Source organism: Nomascus leucogenys, chromosome 8 (assembly GCF_006542625.1).
Source record: "Nomascus leucogenys isolate Asia chromosome 8, Asia_NLE_v1, whole genome shotgun sequence".
In the NCBI taxonomy this organism is placed as follows: domain Eukaryota; kingdom Metazoa; phylum Chordata; class Mammalia; order Primates; family Hylobatidae; genus Nomascus; species Nomascus leucogenys.
In genome coordinates this window covers 62,367,176-62,383,899 of record NC_044388.1, presented here as the reverse complement: position 1 = coordinate 62,383,899, position 16,724 = coordinate 62,367,176, and the positions used below count along the sequence as shown (strand labels likewise).

At 37.7% G+C, this 16,724-nt stretch overlaps 1 protein-coding gene and 1 pseudogene across 3 annotated transcripts in view; both read right to left on the bottom strand.

Moving 5' to 3' along the window:
* RNF182 (ring finger protein 182) overlaps positions 1 to 16,724 on the bottom strand; it is a 70,029-nt gene that overhangs the window by 40,591 nt on the left and 12,714 nt on the right. The gene's annotated exons all lie outside the window — the stretch shown is intronic.
* LOC100585242 lies at positions 4,585 to 5,261 on the bottom strand (annotated as a pseudogene).

Genomic DNA, 16,724 nt, shown 5'->3' with positions numbered 1-16,724 from the left:
TAAAGGCAAGTCTCTTCAATGTTTTGAAGATACATACTGAGGTTTCACAGATGAAATAATAAGACATCTGGGCTTTGTTTCAAAATAGTCCAATGGGGAGGGGGGCAGATAAATGAAGCAAGATTGGCCATATGTTGATCACTGTTGAGGCTGAGTGATAAGTAAAAAGGGATTCATTATACCATTTTCTCTACTTTTGAATATGTTTAAACTTTTTCCATAATAAAAAGATAAAAATAAAATCATTAGCAAAGCTTTCTCTCTACTTTCCAACATCTGTGCTCATGGATGCTTTGTTTCTCCCCCTGCCCATCCACCATATATATTCATTCATTAACCAAATGCCTACTGAATGTTTAGTACAGCATAAGCCCTGGGCTAGGTGCTGGCGACGGCCTCACCTTCAAGAAATATACAGTCTAGAGGGGGAGCCCATAAGCAACTCAGCCATTACCACACTTGATGGTCAATGTCGCATGAGCAGGACCCACAGAGTGCTAAGGAATGCAGAGAAGGGGCATCTATGCCTTCCCATGTTCCTCATTCCCACTCCTTAATATTCTTTAACAGTATGGCTAATCTCTCCTGATTGTCTACTTTGCTCTTCTAAGAAGAAATTTCCTTTCTCTAAGTGGCCCTGACTTATACCACCTTATAAGCCAGAGGCTTCACACTGCCTATTCCATGACTCGTGAATATAAAACACTGGACTCTTCCTCCACTCTGTTCCCTGCATGCCTTTGACTTCTGTGATAACTACACTGACAGCCCCAAAATCCCATCCTTACCCAGTGCTCTCCTACCTACTTCCTGCTCTATTGCCAGTAACAAGTGCCACAATCCCTCTGCCCCCCACCATACACACACACCCAGGGCAGTACTAATCCCTTTGTTCTACATCTTCACTAGTAACTCACCTGTCCACTGTGTCACTGAATGGAATGAAATGCCACACAGTTTCCACACCAAGGAATCTGTCAGAGGTGTTCAAACTACAGTGACTCCATCTTGCCTAGGGGCTGGGTAAAATGAGGCTGAGACCTACTGGCTGCATTCCTAGGAGGCTAGGCATTCTTAGTCACAGGATATTAACAGTTAAGGGAAGAAGTTAATAATGTTTATTGAACAGACCCAGGACTTAACAAACCCAGGAAATAACAGACCCAGGAAATGTCCTGATGTCCTGTCTTATGAACAAAAGCATTCTTAGTTTAAGTTTTGCAGTGAGACTCCGTCTCAAAAGGAAAAAAGAGTAAGTTTTGCTTTAAAAATAATATTCTTCTGAAAGTAGTTACACAAAGATTAACAATCCTTTGTCACAAGCTGTTGTAGTAGAGCACATCTCCCCACGACTTTTTGCCTTGTTATCTTATATATAAACAAGCATTGTACCTAACTAAGACAGATGTGTTCCTCCTCTCGCTTTTGGGAATGCCCTGGTCTCTCTATGGAGTAGTCACCTTTTTATTCCCTTACTTCCTTAATGAACTTGATTTCACTTTATTCTGTGGACTTGCCTCAAATTGTTTCCTGTGAAAGATCTGAGAACCCTCTCCTGGGGTCTGGACTGGGACCCTTTCCAGTAACATATTCTGTGATGAGCCATGAAGGGATGATACTGGAAAGACCCCCACTTAACCAAAGGAAAATCATCTGCACAGCACCAACTGGCCGACTTTGGATAAATGGTAGGATACATTCCATCCTAGGCAAAGGACAAAGTTGGGTTAAAGGCCCAACTCAGAAGGGTTAGCATCCCTCCTGAGAAGGGGTTAGGGGGTCCTCTCAGTAAGGCCTCTTTTGGTCAAACATGGATTTGACACTATGGGATGTTGACCGCTTTTCTCTTTGGATTAATCTGCCTTGAACTCTTTGCTGACAGCTGTGGGTGACAGGATTAGGCATGTACAGGATCGTGGGACAATGGGAAGCTTTCTCTCCCCCAAAGGGGGAAATGTGAGAGCTGACAGCCTGCTGGAGAAGATCTCTTCACAACTGACAAGCAGCTGCCTAGACTTTTGATTCAGTGTTGCTGCACTGGGTGGGTCTTTCCCTGGCCTCCCTGAGCTCCTCGCCTCCCTGCCCCACCACAGACAATGCTTTTCACCCTTCCCTTTCCTCTCTCTCTCTCCTTTCTCTTTACTATCTTTTCTGTCTTGCACAGCAACTGTCTGCTTTTCCATCTTGCCCAGAGACCACATGTTGAAACTCCTGGTTAGAGGTCATCCCACCCCACTTTAAGTGGATCAAAGATGACAGGGATTGACAGGGGCCAACAGGGGCAAGTTTGAGCCTTGCCAGGTTGATGCTGGGTGATGAGTGGGGTGACTAGTATCTATATTTGTCATGTGTATTTTTCTCTGGACAAAATGGAAATGTTCATTTGTTTCCCCCACATAGCCTGTTGGGTGGCATCTTGCAAAACTGAGAGGCTTTGCCTATGGGTCCACGAAATGGAAAAAGATGATTTGCTTCTGTAATGTGGCTTGAACCCCACAGCTATGGCGCAACAAGCAAGACTATCAAAGCCACTCAGAGAAAGGTAACCCAGAAACCTGGCATGCTGGCAAAAAGGTAAGAATTTCCTACCAGTCAGGCTTCTGGCCTCTCTGTCTGTGAAAACTGGTTACATGAATGGTCAAAATCACTTGCATTATGAGAGCTTTTAGCCTTGGTGTGTAATAACTAGGTAGGACATATACTTTTAGGGATAGCTAATGGCAGCTATGAGGGAGGAATACTCTGCTCTTGGCACACTGGGATGAAAGAAGCATGTTCTTGACCACCTGGAAGGTATGGAAATGTCCCCACCCGAACTGAGAGATAAGACTTCCATAGGGGATGGGCTAATTCTCTCTTTTTGGGGATCAAGGATCCAGTATAAAAATGGGACTCTTAATTTTGGAGGACCTGTTTTGCCTTCCAACTGTGCCTGCTTATTAGGCCCTAGAAACTGCATGTTTTCCTGGCCCTGTTCCTTGAAGGGCTTCTGCCTGAAGCCAGTAATTCAATTAAGAAACTTAAAACTGGCAAATAAAAAATATTATAACTATTAGATCTTCTTCCATCTGTCTGTGTATTTATATGTGTTGTGTGTGTGATGTTTACATATGAAAGAGCTCTGGTTAACTGACTTAAAGAAAAATAAGTGGCTGGGTACAATGGCTCACACCTGTAATCTCAGCACTTTGGAAGGCTGAGGTGGGCAGATTGCCTGAGGCCAAGTGTTCAAGACTAGCTGGCCAACATGGTGACACCCCGTCTCTACTGAATATACAAAAGTTAGCCAGGTGTGGTGGCACATGCCTGTAGTCCCAGCTACTCAGGAAGCTGAGGCAGGAGAATCACTTGAACCCAAGAGCCAGAGATTGCAGTGAGCTGAGATTGTACCACTGCACTCCAGCCTGGGTGACAGAACAAGACTTTATCTCAAAAAAAAATAAAGGGGGGTGCAGGTGTGGTGGCTCATGCCTGTAATCTCAGCACTTTGGGAAGCCAAGGCAGGCAGATCAGCTGAGGTCAGGAGTTCAAGACCAGCCTGGCCAACATGGTGAAACCCCATCTCTATTAAAAATACAAAAATTAGCCATGTGTGGTGGTGTGTGCCTGTAATCCCAGGTACTCGGGAGGTTGAGGCACGAGAATTGTTGAACCCGGGAAGTGGAGGTTGCAGTGAGCCAAGATTGTGCCCTCACACTCCAACCTGGGAGACAGAGCAGGACTCTGTCAAAAAAAAAAAAAAAAAGAAAGTACCTATTTTGTCAGAAAAATAAAAACTTTAATGTCGTTTAGTTCACATGACTTTTAGACATTTAGTCTAAATTAGGCAAGCTGAATACTGTCCTTGGTAAATGTGTTAAGGTCATAAACTGCTTTTATGACATTTTTTATAATTATTTGACTTGTCTGCTTTACAGCGAATTCCAGGTAAGGCCTTGAGATGTATGGAATTAGCCTAGTCCCCTGACTAGGCTGGGAAGAGTCAGACTTTACAGCTCTGTCCCTGTCTTGGGCTCTACAATCTGATACAAGGTTAAAATCGCTCACTCACTAGGTTTTTCACCAAAAATAAAAGTCGCTATGAGTTAACATTGTAACATATGTAATTGAGACTATTGGAGCAAGGTATGTAAGAAAAGTAGAATGTATTTTTTGTAAAAGCTTATAAAAAGACATGGGAATGTGAGGAGTTCCTTGCCTAGTTCAGAGGGCTGAATAATTATTTTAAGTTAGATAGAATAAAGCTAAAAATTTGAGCAAATGGTGGAAAGTTTGTGAAAAATTAATCTTGTAAAAGAAATTCTGTGTGTGAACAAATTGACTAAAATTAAAAGGGTATTGTTTAGTTTTTCCATAAATTGAATATTGGAAAAACGCACAACAGGGTTTTCTTAGAGCACTGATCTACACTTCAGCAAATTTTTTTTTAAGTTTTAAAACTTTTACAAGTTTAACATTGGCACTGTATGTTTACCTATTCGTTGGTACAATTTACATCAAGTTTTATACTTACCCATTTTTGCGAAGATATCATGTACACAAAGATACATATTCAATGACTGAGAAACAAGTGAAACTTCTGATCTATACTTTCAGGTTTGTTCGATCATGATAACTTCTGATAAGGATCATCGTCATACCAGTTTTTTGCCTCTTCCAGAAGGACATCATCATTTTATCTAAGAGTTTACTCTGGATCTTACTGCAGAACACAGATTCCCTCAATCGCTTTTTTCTTGCAAGGGTCTTTTTCCGTAATTTTTACTTATAACCAGCCTTTCTCTTCAACCAAAGGCCAGAATGAAGTCGAAGAAACCTATAGATGACAGCTTTCACGGTCTTTCTCTTGCCTTTTCGTGTACAAACGAATGTTAGGGATCTGACTGGCAGCTTCAGGACACTTGGAAGTAAGGGGGCCACTCTATTAAAGATTACCGCAGGATGCCCACATGTCAGGTTTCTGACAGATGTGGTAAGTCTGGGAGCAGAGGAAACAACTGGTGTCTGAATATGACTAAAATGTCCAGTGCACAATGCAGAAATAAGAGAGGCATTCTTGACACAGTTTTGGTAGGCTGAAAATGCCAAAATATTCAGGGGCTATAAGATTCCTGAAGCTGCTCTCACTGCACTGGCAAAGGCAGAGGCAGCCATCTTGCCATCAACAAAAAATTTAAAGGGCTATAAAAGGTTTATGAGAATCTTACTTTACGGTCAAACTGATTAGGAGTGAGTAGGTTTTGTCCATATGATTTTATTAAAAATTGGATTTGACATTAATAGTACACTAATGCAAAAGTGAAATTTGGGTTTTTCTTTTGAACAAGATTTTAATGTAATATTAAAAGACAAAAGATTTTTGTTTGCCTTTTGAATAAACTAAAGAAAAAAGAAAGGAGAGAAAAGAGACATTATTTGGAAAGCTAACTCTTCCCTCTATCAATGGGTAAAGGTTTTTGCCTTTTTTAAATCTTTAAGTTATCATTTTGGCTAAATATATGACTTACGGTGACCTGATATTCTATTTTATAACATGAAGTGTTTTACACCTTTGCTATTTAACAAACTTTCCCAAATCAAACTAGGACTTAATTAGGACCTAAAGACTTAATAAGTCTTTCCTGACTTGATAATCCTTTTAGATATTAGGTCCCCTGGAGTCAAATAATGGCATATTTGACTTATTTGACATACTAAAATCATATAGGAAGTATTGTCAAATACAAAATGGCATCTGACATTTTTTGGATTATTTATATGTGTTATTGGTATGTGTTCCAAAATTATGCAAAACTACTATAATTCTGGTATAACTTAGTATATGTTATCATTAATAGTTATAATTGTTATCTTAAATTATTGTGTGCCACAAGGGGCCAAATTTCCTTGTCAATTGTGTCTCTGACTGTACTGCAGCTGCCCTAAGACTTTTTGTCATCCACAAGCAATTGTCTTGTTTTGATTCTCTTCAAAAGGCAGTTTATAATCAGCTATAGGACTCTGACAGGTACTCTTATAAAGCAAGACTTTCACAGCTTTGAAATGTATGCCACTAAAACAAAGAAAAACTTCCAAGACTCTTGGAAAACTAATGTATTCATAAATATTGAGAAAAACAGGAATTCATAGACAACTAATAAAAGACCAAAATAATCTATTCATGACTTTTTGCCGTTTTGTTTTTCAGAGTCAAGAAAACTTTTATTTTGAGCTATTTACAGCTTTTAACAATTGAGTATAATATGCTACTGTAAACAAAATTTAGAGCACATTTCTTTCCCTCTACCTGATTTCTCCCAAATTTGGAAACTATTTGTGAGTATTTTTAACTTATGGTGATATAGCTATTTACATAAGTCCAGTAAGAATTTTTCCTTTGTGACAAGACACAATTGGAGACACTGGTTATTTTACCAAGGCTTTGACTGGAATGACTGACATGCTTTCAAATGTAAACAGCCTGCTTTAAGGAATCAAAATTCATTTAAAGAGCCAATTAAAGCCCCTAAGAAAACTGACCTCATATCTTGAGCCTTGTACAGGGCTCCTGACCTGTGGTAAGTAAAGAATGTCACTTTCTGACAGGCCCAGGAGCCCCAAATATCTTGGGACATCCAGAGGAGAGAAACTTATCCAACTCATATTTGCAGACACACATAAATCCATGACTGGCCTCAAGGCTTTAAAAAGTCTAATCTAAGATTAGATTATAGAACACAGTTCCATCAAAGTCAAAAGAGACTATATGGCAAATACTTATTCTTGCTTCACTTTATACAAATAACCAGGCCACATACAATAAGACTAAAATTTATTTTGCCAACAAATCAGTCCACATACAATAAGACTAAAATTTATTTTGCCAACAAATCAGTCCTACCGTGGTTTGTTTTAATAAAAATAGGGACTGGAGAGAGAAAAATTATGTTTCACAAACTATGGTACACCTGTTACTAGACTCTAGTCTCATCCATTGTTTTTGAGTTTTTTCTGCAATTTAGACTGACCCTGCTTAGTCCTGTGAACCAACCAGTGATCTCTGGCTGCTGCTCAAAAGAAAAAAGAGGCATGAGTAACATAAAAATCTGAATCAATATTCTAATTCTGGACACATAATGAAATCAGCTAGCGACCCCCTATCAGCTTGGTTCCCACAACTGCCCAGTTCATAAAAAGCTGTCTTATTTAGTTTGAGACAATTTTACTGATTTTGCTTTACTGTTGTAGAATATATTGCTGTTGTACTCTTTGTAGATAATTCAGGATAAGCTTACTCAATGTTTTCTTAAATACTTATTAATCTTCCAGGTATCATCTTTATCATCTTTCATCAGGACTCAGAGTTTTGAATGACCTTCACCATACTAACACTTTATGACTAAACTCCTCCCAACTCTAAATACAAGAGACCCTAAATATTGTTAGGCAGGAATATCATTACCCCTGTTCAGCCTGAAGAAGCTACAGAAGATAAATTTCTATCCCTCTGCAACCTTCAGGATTAAGGGTCCCCTTATAAATGGCAGGGGAGAAATGTGTCAGAGGCATTCAAACCAGAGTGACTCCATCTTGAATTAGGGCTAGGTAAAATGAGGCTGAGACCTACTGTGCTGCATTCCCAGGAGGCTAGACATTTTTAGTCATAGGATATTTACAGTTAAGGGAAGAAGTTAATAATGTTTACTGAACAGACCCAGGACTTAACAAACCCAGGAAATAACAGACCCAGGAAATGTCCTGATGTCCTGATATCTTATGAACAAAAGCATTCTTAGTTTAAGAATAAGTTTTGCAGTCAGGTATGGTGGCTCATGCCTGTAATCCCAACATTTTGGGAGGCCAAGGCAGGTGGATCACCTGAGGTCAGGAGTTTGAGACCAGCCTGGCCAACATGGTGAAACCCCGTTTCTACTAAAAATACAAAAATTAGCCAGGCATAATGCACATGCCTGTAGTTCCAGCTGCTCAGGAGGCTGAGGCAGGAGAATCCCTTCAACCCAGGAGGCAGAGGTTGCAGTGAGCTGAGATCGTGCCACTGCACTCTAGCCTGGGCAATAGACCAGGACTCTATCTCAAAATAATAATAATAATAACATTTTGCTTTAAAGATAATACAGATTCTTTCCAAAGTAGTTACACAAAGATTAACAATCCTTTGTCACAAACCCTTGTAGTAAAGCACATCTCCCCATGACTTTTTCCTTTGTTATATATAAATAAGCATTGTACCTAAGGCAGACGTGTTTCTCCTCTTGCTTTTGGGAATGCCCTAGTCTCTCTATGGAATAGCCACCCTTTTATTCCCTTACTTCCTTAATGTACTTGTTTTCACTTTACTCTGTGGACTCACCTTGAATTCCTTCTTGCACAAGATCCAAGAACCCTCTCTTGAGGTCTGGTTTGGGACCCCTTTCTGGTAACAGATCCGCTGGTGTAATCAGAATGAATGGGATGCCATAAAGGCAGAGGAAAACTGTCAAGATGAAATTAAGGCACAGCAGTAATGCAATATAACAAGGGAATAAACATTTTACTGTTTAACACTAAAAACAGCATAAACTAATAGGTCTTAACATAAGTAAGAGAAGAGGTCTATGTCAATCTTTGAAATTGTTAAAACATTGTAGTGAGAAAAATATTTTTAAGGTTCATTTGTTTATCCATGTTGGTTGTTTTGTTGTTGTTGTCATGTTGCTGTTACTATATTTTTGCCTAACCTATAGCATCACACTAAACACTTCAGACAGAAGTGTTTAAAACAGAAAGCTCTGCAAAATCACCTAAATGGGCTCTGAGGGGCACTGCTGAAGTACCATCATCTCCTCATAAGGGCAATTCCAACGTTTAAAGTTATTTGCTAAAAGAATGCAAGTGGCAGTTTCACATTTGATACATACATTTTATGATGACAACATCTGAGGGTAAATCCCCAAAGTGGGCCACGATAATTTTTGGCTAAATCAAGCCCAGCTCTCTCTAATGCAGACTCTGAGATCTTGAGTAAATCACTTAAACTTTCTGGGTCATGACTTTTTCATCTGAGAAATTAAGATTCTGGGCTTGATGGCTAAAGACCTTCCAGCTCCAACATAACAGGGCTCTATAATTAAGAGCAACCTTTCCACATGCATTGGGGTGTTAGCAGGAATTCAAGTGACAACTGAGGGCATTTCCACCCTAAGAAAGCAAAACTCTAGTAACACTCTTATGTTCTCACTCCTCAATGTTTGTTAAGCCCGGCTAAATGTTCTTCTTAGGATTAGGCACTTAGTAAGCAGCTTAGCAATCTTAACTGTTATTAATGTAAATCACTTCTGAGGAAAGCAAATTGCTATATAACAATATTAAAATACATGCTGATGATCAGAGTCATTTGAAGTCAAAAAAATCTGGGTTGGAATCCCAACTCCACTGATCACTAACTATATGACCCTGAACATGTTATTTAAAATATCTGTGCTTCTGCCTCTTGATTGTAACATAGAGATAGTAATGACCTCACAGGTGTATTGAAAGGATTAAGTAAAAATAACAGATATAGCACACCTGGTTAACTAAACATTAGTTCTTTCTCCGCCAGTGCTGGACATTAAATTCTGATAGGTATGCCTGATTTCCACCCCATTTCTGGTTTCATCCCGAATTTCCATGCATAAATTACCTTTCCTTGCCCTGCATTATTGACAAAGACCATCTCCTTGACCAAACTTTAGTTGGGCTCCTCTGAGTCCTCTTTTCAGCTAGGCCTCCATTTTGACCTATACAAACTGCAACTTTCAGCACAATCCATTTCATCAACCCTCCACACTAAAACAGTTGAACAAACACTAGCTCAGGTTCTATCAGCTCAAGGCCATGTCCCTAGAATGACAACACCACCTCCTTAACATGCCTACTTATTTCTTAAGCCAAAATAACTTACTGTTCCTTCTAGCCAACACCTGATAATAGGTCCCTGACCTTCCTTTTCTAGAGCGTTTACTCCTGAAAGCTTGCAACTGTAAATCTTTTCCTTGTACCTTTGAGATGTAAATCCTCTACCACCCAGAAACAATTCCTCAAGGACCTGGGAGCCAACTTTTTGAAATGTAAACATCCAGAGAGATACCTCTCCTGTTGCCCAGTTCTTCTTGTAGGAGGGTAAGAGCCTAACTGATGGGCATCTTGTCCCAAATTGCAAAGCTATATTTCCTGTCCTAAAGACACAAGAACCAATTTGCACAACTATATTTCCTGTCCTAAAGATACAAGAAGTTTGTTTCTCCTCCAGATAAACATCAATTAACAAACCCACACTGCCTAACTACACATACAAATCACCCTTCATGTCTTTTAGTACCTTTTGTTTAGTACATCCCAGCATTTAAAAGGGCTCCTGTCTTTTGTTCAGTTCAGTTAAGCTCTGGTAACACTGAGGTCTCTCCCCTACAGAAGTAGTACTGAATAAAATATGTCTTACCATTTTTAAAAGTGTCGGCTGCAAAACTTTAACATTATTCACTTAGCAAACATTTGTTGAATACTTCCCATGTTCTAGGTGCCACACAATGATACTAACAATGAGCAAGACATTGTCACCTTCCTCAAAAAATTTGTAATTCACAGAGGGGGACAGGCATGTATGCAAAATATAGCAGTTCCCAGGCAGTAAGATAAGTACCAATGGTACAAAGTTGTAACTAGCATCTCAAAATTCACTTAACCAGTAGCATACATGATTTACTGTTGAAAAAAAAAAAAGTCCATTTTTATATCTCCATCAAAAAAACATGGACTTCAGCCAGGCACAGTGGCTCAGGCCTCTAATCCTATCACTTTGGAAGGCTGAGGCAGGAGGATCACTTGAGCCCAGCAGTTCAAGAACAACTTGGACAACACAGTAAGACCCTGTTTCTACAAAAAGAAAAAAAAAAAAAGCAGGAACCACCTCTATGCACATGGTAATAACACCTTACATTGTATAGCATTTTATTTTTACCAAGGGTTTTGATATATATGTTATTAAATATTTTTTATTTGGATGAGTAAAAGTATATATTAATAGTACTTTATAATTTAGAAACTACTTTCACCATTTAGATAAGGTAGCCATTAGTATTCCCTGAATGTAATTAAATAACTATAGCTCTATCAGGGCTGTTTGTATTTACTAATCTACCAAATAAGAATTTCAGAAAAGACAAAGAATAAGGTAAAATTTTCTTTCTCTGGTTGCAGAACTCTGTGAATTTAACTAACATCATTGAATGCTACACCTACAATGGGTGAATTTTATGGTGTATAAGTTATACTTCCATAAAGCCCTAACAAAATAAAATAAAAATAAGAACTGAACAGAAGATGAGAACATTAGTGAATTGAAACATAGGTCATTAGAAAATTTCCAAACTAAAGAGGAAAAAATACAATGGAAAATAGGAAAAAGAGTTTAGGAGTCAAATAGAACAGGGTGAAAGAGTCTAAAGGATATAAAATTGTACTTCTAGGAGGGGAGGAAAGTGATCAGACCAGAAGAAATACTATTTGATGAGATAGCTGCTAAGAATATTCTAAAACTGGCCAGGGGTGGTGGCTCACACCTGTAATCCCAGCACTCCGGTAGGCTGAGGCAAGTAGATCAGTTGAGGACAGGAGTTTGAGATCAGCCTGGCCAAAATGGTAAAATCTTATGTCTACTGAAAATACAAAAATTAGCCAGGTGTGGTGGCATGTGTAGTCAGTCCCAGCTACTCAGAAGGCTGAGGCAGGAGGATCACCTAAGCCCAGGAGGCAGAGGTTGCAGTGAGCTGAGATCACACCACTTCACTCCAGCCCGGGCCACAGAGCAAGATTTTGTCTCAGAAAAAAATTTTTTTAATTAAAGAATATTCTAAAACTGATTCAAGAACCTCTATGATCCCCAAGCAAGATAGACAGTAAAGAAAAAGTGCCTCAGCATATCATAATAGAACCCTTCAATACCAAAGACAAAGAAAAAATCTTTAACACACAGAGGAAAAAGGCACATCACCTCTAAAGGACCAAAGTGAGACTGACAGCCGATTTCTCAACAAAAACAATGGAAAACAGAGGACAATGAAATTACATCTTTAAAGTACTGAAAGAAACTGACAACCTAGAATTCTACATGCAGCAAAAGTATGCTTCAAAAATTAAGACAAAATAGTTTCAAACAAGTAAAAATAGAAAGAAATACTAAAGGGAGTTCTTCCAGCAGAAAGAAAATAATCCCACAGGGAAACACAGACTTACATGAAGGAATGAAAATAAATGATAAATATAGATAAATACTAACTGTATAAAATAGCAATAATAATGTATCATGTTTTTTTATTCATGTGTGGAATTAAAATGATACAACCATTCCAAAAAGAGCAAGGGGTTTATAGAGTCAAAGTATTCTAATAACACTACATCATCATGGAAGGATTAAAATACTAGTTTAAAATATATTCATAAGTGAAAAACAGATGCTATAATCTCTAGGATAACAGCCGAAAGAGTAAAACACAATGTATAACTAACAAGAAAAGAGAGAAGAAAACTGAATTAAAATTGCTTTATTAATTTTTTTAAAGGCAAGAAAGAAGACAAGAAAAACAAAGAACAGATAGGACAGTTAGAAAACAAATAGTACAATGGGAAGTTTAAACCCAATTATATTATCAAGTACTTTACATGTAAATGAACTATTAGCTGCTCCAAAGACTGTCAGGTGATAAGTAAACAAAAGCCAGCTATATGCGGCTTATAAAAGAAACAACTAAAAATAGTGTCAGGAAATTTAAAGTATATAAGAAGATATACCATGCAAACACTAACCAACTAACAAAGGAGAGTTGGTATATACTACTATAAGACCTGTAGACAGTAAGTCAAGAACCATTATGAGAGCTACAGAGAGGAAAGGGGTCCAATGCACCAAGGAATTATAACAATTATAAGTTTGTATATATCCAATAACATATCCTCAAAATATATATTTAAAAACTGACAGAATGAAAAGTAGAAAAATTCATCATCTCAGTGAGAGATTTTGCTTATCCTTCCCAATAATTGGCAGAATAAGCAGACTGAAAAATTGTAGATAGAAACTTTGATCAATACAATTAATGAATTTGACCCAATCTATGTGCACCAAATTCTGCAATTACAACTACAGAATATATTGTATAGTCTATTCGAGTGCATGTCTATCACTCAGCAAAAATGATCATATCCAGGCCATAAGAATAGTCTCAAAAATATCAAAAGACTAAAATGTTAATAGCATGTTCTTTGACAATAGCTGGATTAAGCTAGAATCAACAAAAAGATTTTTAGAATATCCTAAACCATTGGAAATTAAGCAATAAATGTCTAATAACTTGTGGTCAAATAAAAAACACATGGATATTTTTAAATATTTTGAGAAGAAAAAATGTGACAGAATTTAAGAGGATACTATTAAAGCCATGCTTAAGGAAAATGCAGAGCTTTGAATGCATATGTTAGAAAAGTTGAAAATCAATAATCTAAGTATCATTTTCACAAAATTAGAAAAAAACAGAAAACCTAAAGACAAAAATATTAGGAAAGAACAAACTATGAACAGAAATTAATAAATCAGAAAATAAGCATACAATAGCAAAAAGAAAAGTCAAAATAAGTTCACTGATAAAATAATAAATTTGATAAACCCCAGGCAAGACTGATCAAGGGGGGGAAAAAGGCACAGATTATAAATATCAAGAATGAAAAGAGAGGCACTATTCAGATACTTACACCAATCTCCCTCCTAAACATAGACAAATTCTTAAACAAAATATCACCAAATTGAGTCCAACAAAACACCAAAATAATAGCACATCAGTTGGATTTATGATAGAAATGCAAAACTGCTCTAACATTTTTTTTAAAATGTGATTACCATATTGACAAAATAAAGGAGAAACAAATCATATGATCATCTCAATAAATGCAGAAAATCATTTGCTAAAACTCAACACGTTCGCGATTAAAATATCCATTAATTAGAAATGAGGTTCTCTTAATCGATAAAAAGGTTTCAACAACACTTGTAAGCAAGAGCCATATTTTAAATATTGAATGCTTTCCCCCTGAAATTGGGAATAAGACAAAGTACATGCTATCACCATTTCTACTCAAAATTATAATTGAGGTCCTAGATAGACCAATGAGGCAATAAAAAAAAGTGAAAGATGTAAGAATCAGACAAGAAAGAAACAAAGCTATTTATCCATCACATACAGTGATTATGCACATAGAAAATCCAAATCACTCTACAAATAAGTTATTAAGATTAAGAAGTGAATGCAACAAAATCCCTAGAATCAAGGTCAAGATATAAAAATGTATTTATGGCCGGGCGCAGTGGCTCACACCTGTAATCCTAGCACTTTGGGAGGCCAAGGCAGGTGGATCACGAGGTCAGGAGATTGAGACCATCCTGGCAAACACGGTGAAACCTCGTCTCTACTAAAAATACAAAAAATTAGCCAGGCGTGGTGGCGGGCACCTGTAGTCCCAGCTACTTGGGAGGCTGAGGCAGGAGAACGGCGTGAACCCGGGAGGCGAAGCTTGCAGTGAGCCCAGATCATGCCACTGCACTCCAGCCTGGGCGACAGAGCGAGACTCTGTCTCAAAAAAATAAATAAATAAAAAATAAAAAAATAAAAACAAAAATGTATTTATAAACACAAGAAACAAAAAAAAAACAAGGTGAAAAGATGGCATTTGCAATAACAACAAAAAGAGCAAATCTAATGAAAGAAGTACAAGAATACTACAGAGAGAACTTCGAAACATTACATAATTAAATGGAGAGCTATATTGTGTTCATTGACTAGAAGACTCAATATTATAAAAATGTCAACTCTCCCAAATTGATCTACACAGTCAATGCAATTCCAACCAAAATCTATCAGGTTGTTTGTGGAAACTGACAGGATGATCCTAAAATTTGTATGTAAATGCCAAACACTAAAAATGGGCTAAAAGAAAATCAAGACAAAATAAAACTGAAGAACTTATATGACCTGATACCAGGATTACATCAATGTAAGACACCTTTTGTTTTTGTTTTTGTTTTTTTGAGACAGAGTCTTGCTCTTGTCGCCCAGGCTGGAGTGCAGTGGTGCAATCTTGGGTCACTACAACCTATGCCTCCTGGGTTCAAGCAATTCACATGCCTCAGCCACCCAAGTAGCTTGGATTACAGACATGAACCACCACACCTGGCTAATTTTTGTATTTTAATAGAGATGGGGTTTCACCATTTGGCCAGGCTGGTCTCAAACTCCTGACTTCATGTGATCCACCCACCTCAGCCTCCCAAAGTGCTGGGATTATGTAAGACGCTTTATTAGACAAATACATCATAAGGACAAAATACAGACTCCAGACATTCACAAGCATACGATTACTTATTTTTATGAAAAGGATGCCACTGCAGTTTAATGGAGAAGAGATAATCTTTTCAATAAATAATGCTGGGTCAACAGGATATTTACATAGATAAAAATCATTTTGACCCTTACCTCACACCCTACACAAAAATCAATTCAAAGGGGTTATAGATCTAAATGTGAAAAGTAGAACAATAAAACTTCTTGGTTGCATAGGAGAATATCTTCATGATCTTGGAGCAGGCAAAAAATTCTTAAAGAAGACACAAAAAGCACTAACATTAAAAGAAGGTGTATAAATGAGTTCATTAAAATTAAACACTTCTCATTGAAAAATTATAAGAGTTAAAAGCAAGCTATAGTGTGGAAGAATTCTGTTAACACATATATCGCACAAAGGACTTCTATCTAGAAAATATAAAGAACTCCATAAAAATCAATAAGAAAAAGGCCGGGCACGGTGGCCCACACCTGTAATCCCAGCACGTTGGGAGGTCGAGGTGGGTGGATTACAAGGTCAGGAGATCGAGACCATCCTGGCTATCATGGTGAAACCCCATCTCTACTAAAAAAAAAAAAAAAAAAAAATACAAAAAATTAGCCGGGCATGGTGGCAGGTGCCTGTAGTCCCAGTTACGTGGGAGGCTGAGGCAGGAGAATGGCGTGAACCTGGTAGGCGGAGCTTGCAGTGAGTGGAGACTGCACTCCAGCCTGGGCGACAGAGAGAAACTCTGTCTCAAAAAAAAAAAAAAAAAAAAAAAAGAAAAAGATAATCTTTTTTAATGGACAAAAATATTTGAACTCGCATTTCATGGAAGAGGCTATCCAAATGGCTAATAAAACATGAAAAAACGCTCAATATCACTTATTAGGAAAGTACAAATAAAAACTACAATGAGATATCATTTTTCATCTGCCACTATGACTGCCAATACCAACTATGAGCAAGAATGAGAAACAACTAGAACTTTCATACACTGATGTTGAGGATGTCACTGATATAACCACCTGGACAACTGTTTGGCAAATGTTTCATAGCAGTATCACAGCTAAATCATACATATAACCCATGACTTTTCTACTTCTACACAGATGCACAACAGAAATGCTCACATACACATGTATAAGAATGTTTATAGCAGCACTATTTGTAATAGGTGAAAATGGGAACAACCCAAATGTCTATGAACAGTAAATGATTTTAAAAATTGTGCTATAGGCTACAATAAAATACTACAACAAAATGAGAGAGACAAAAAACAAACTATTACTACATCCAGCAGCAAGGATGAATATCCCAAACAAATAGTTGGTGAA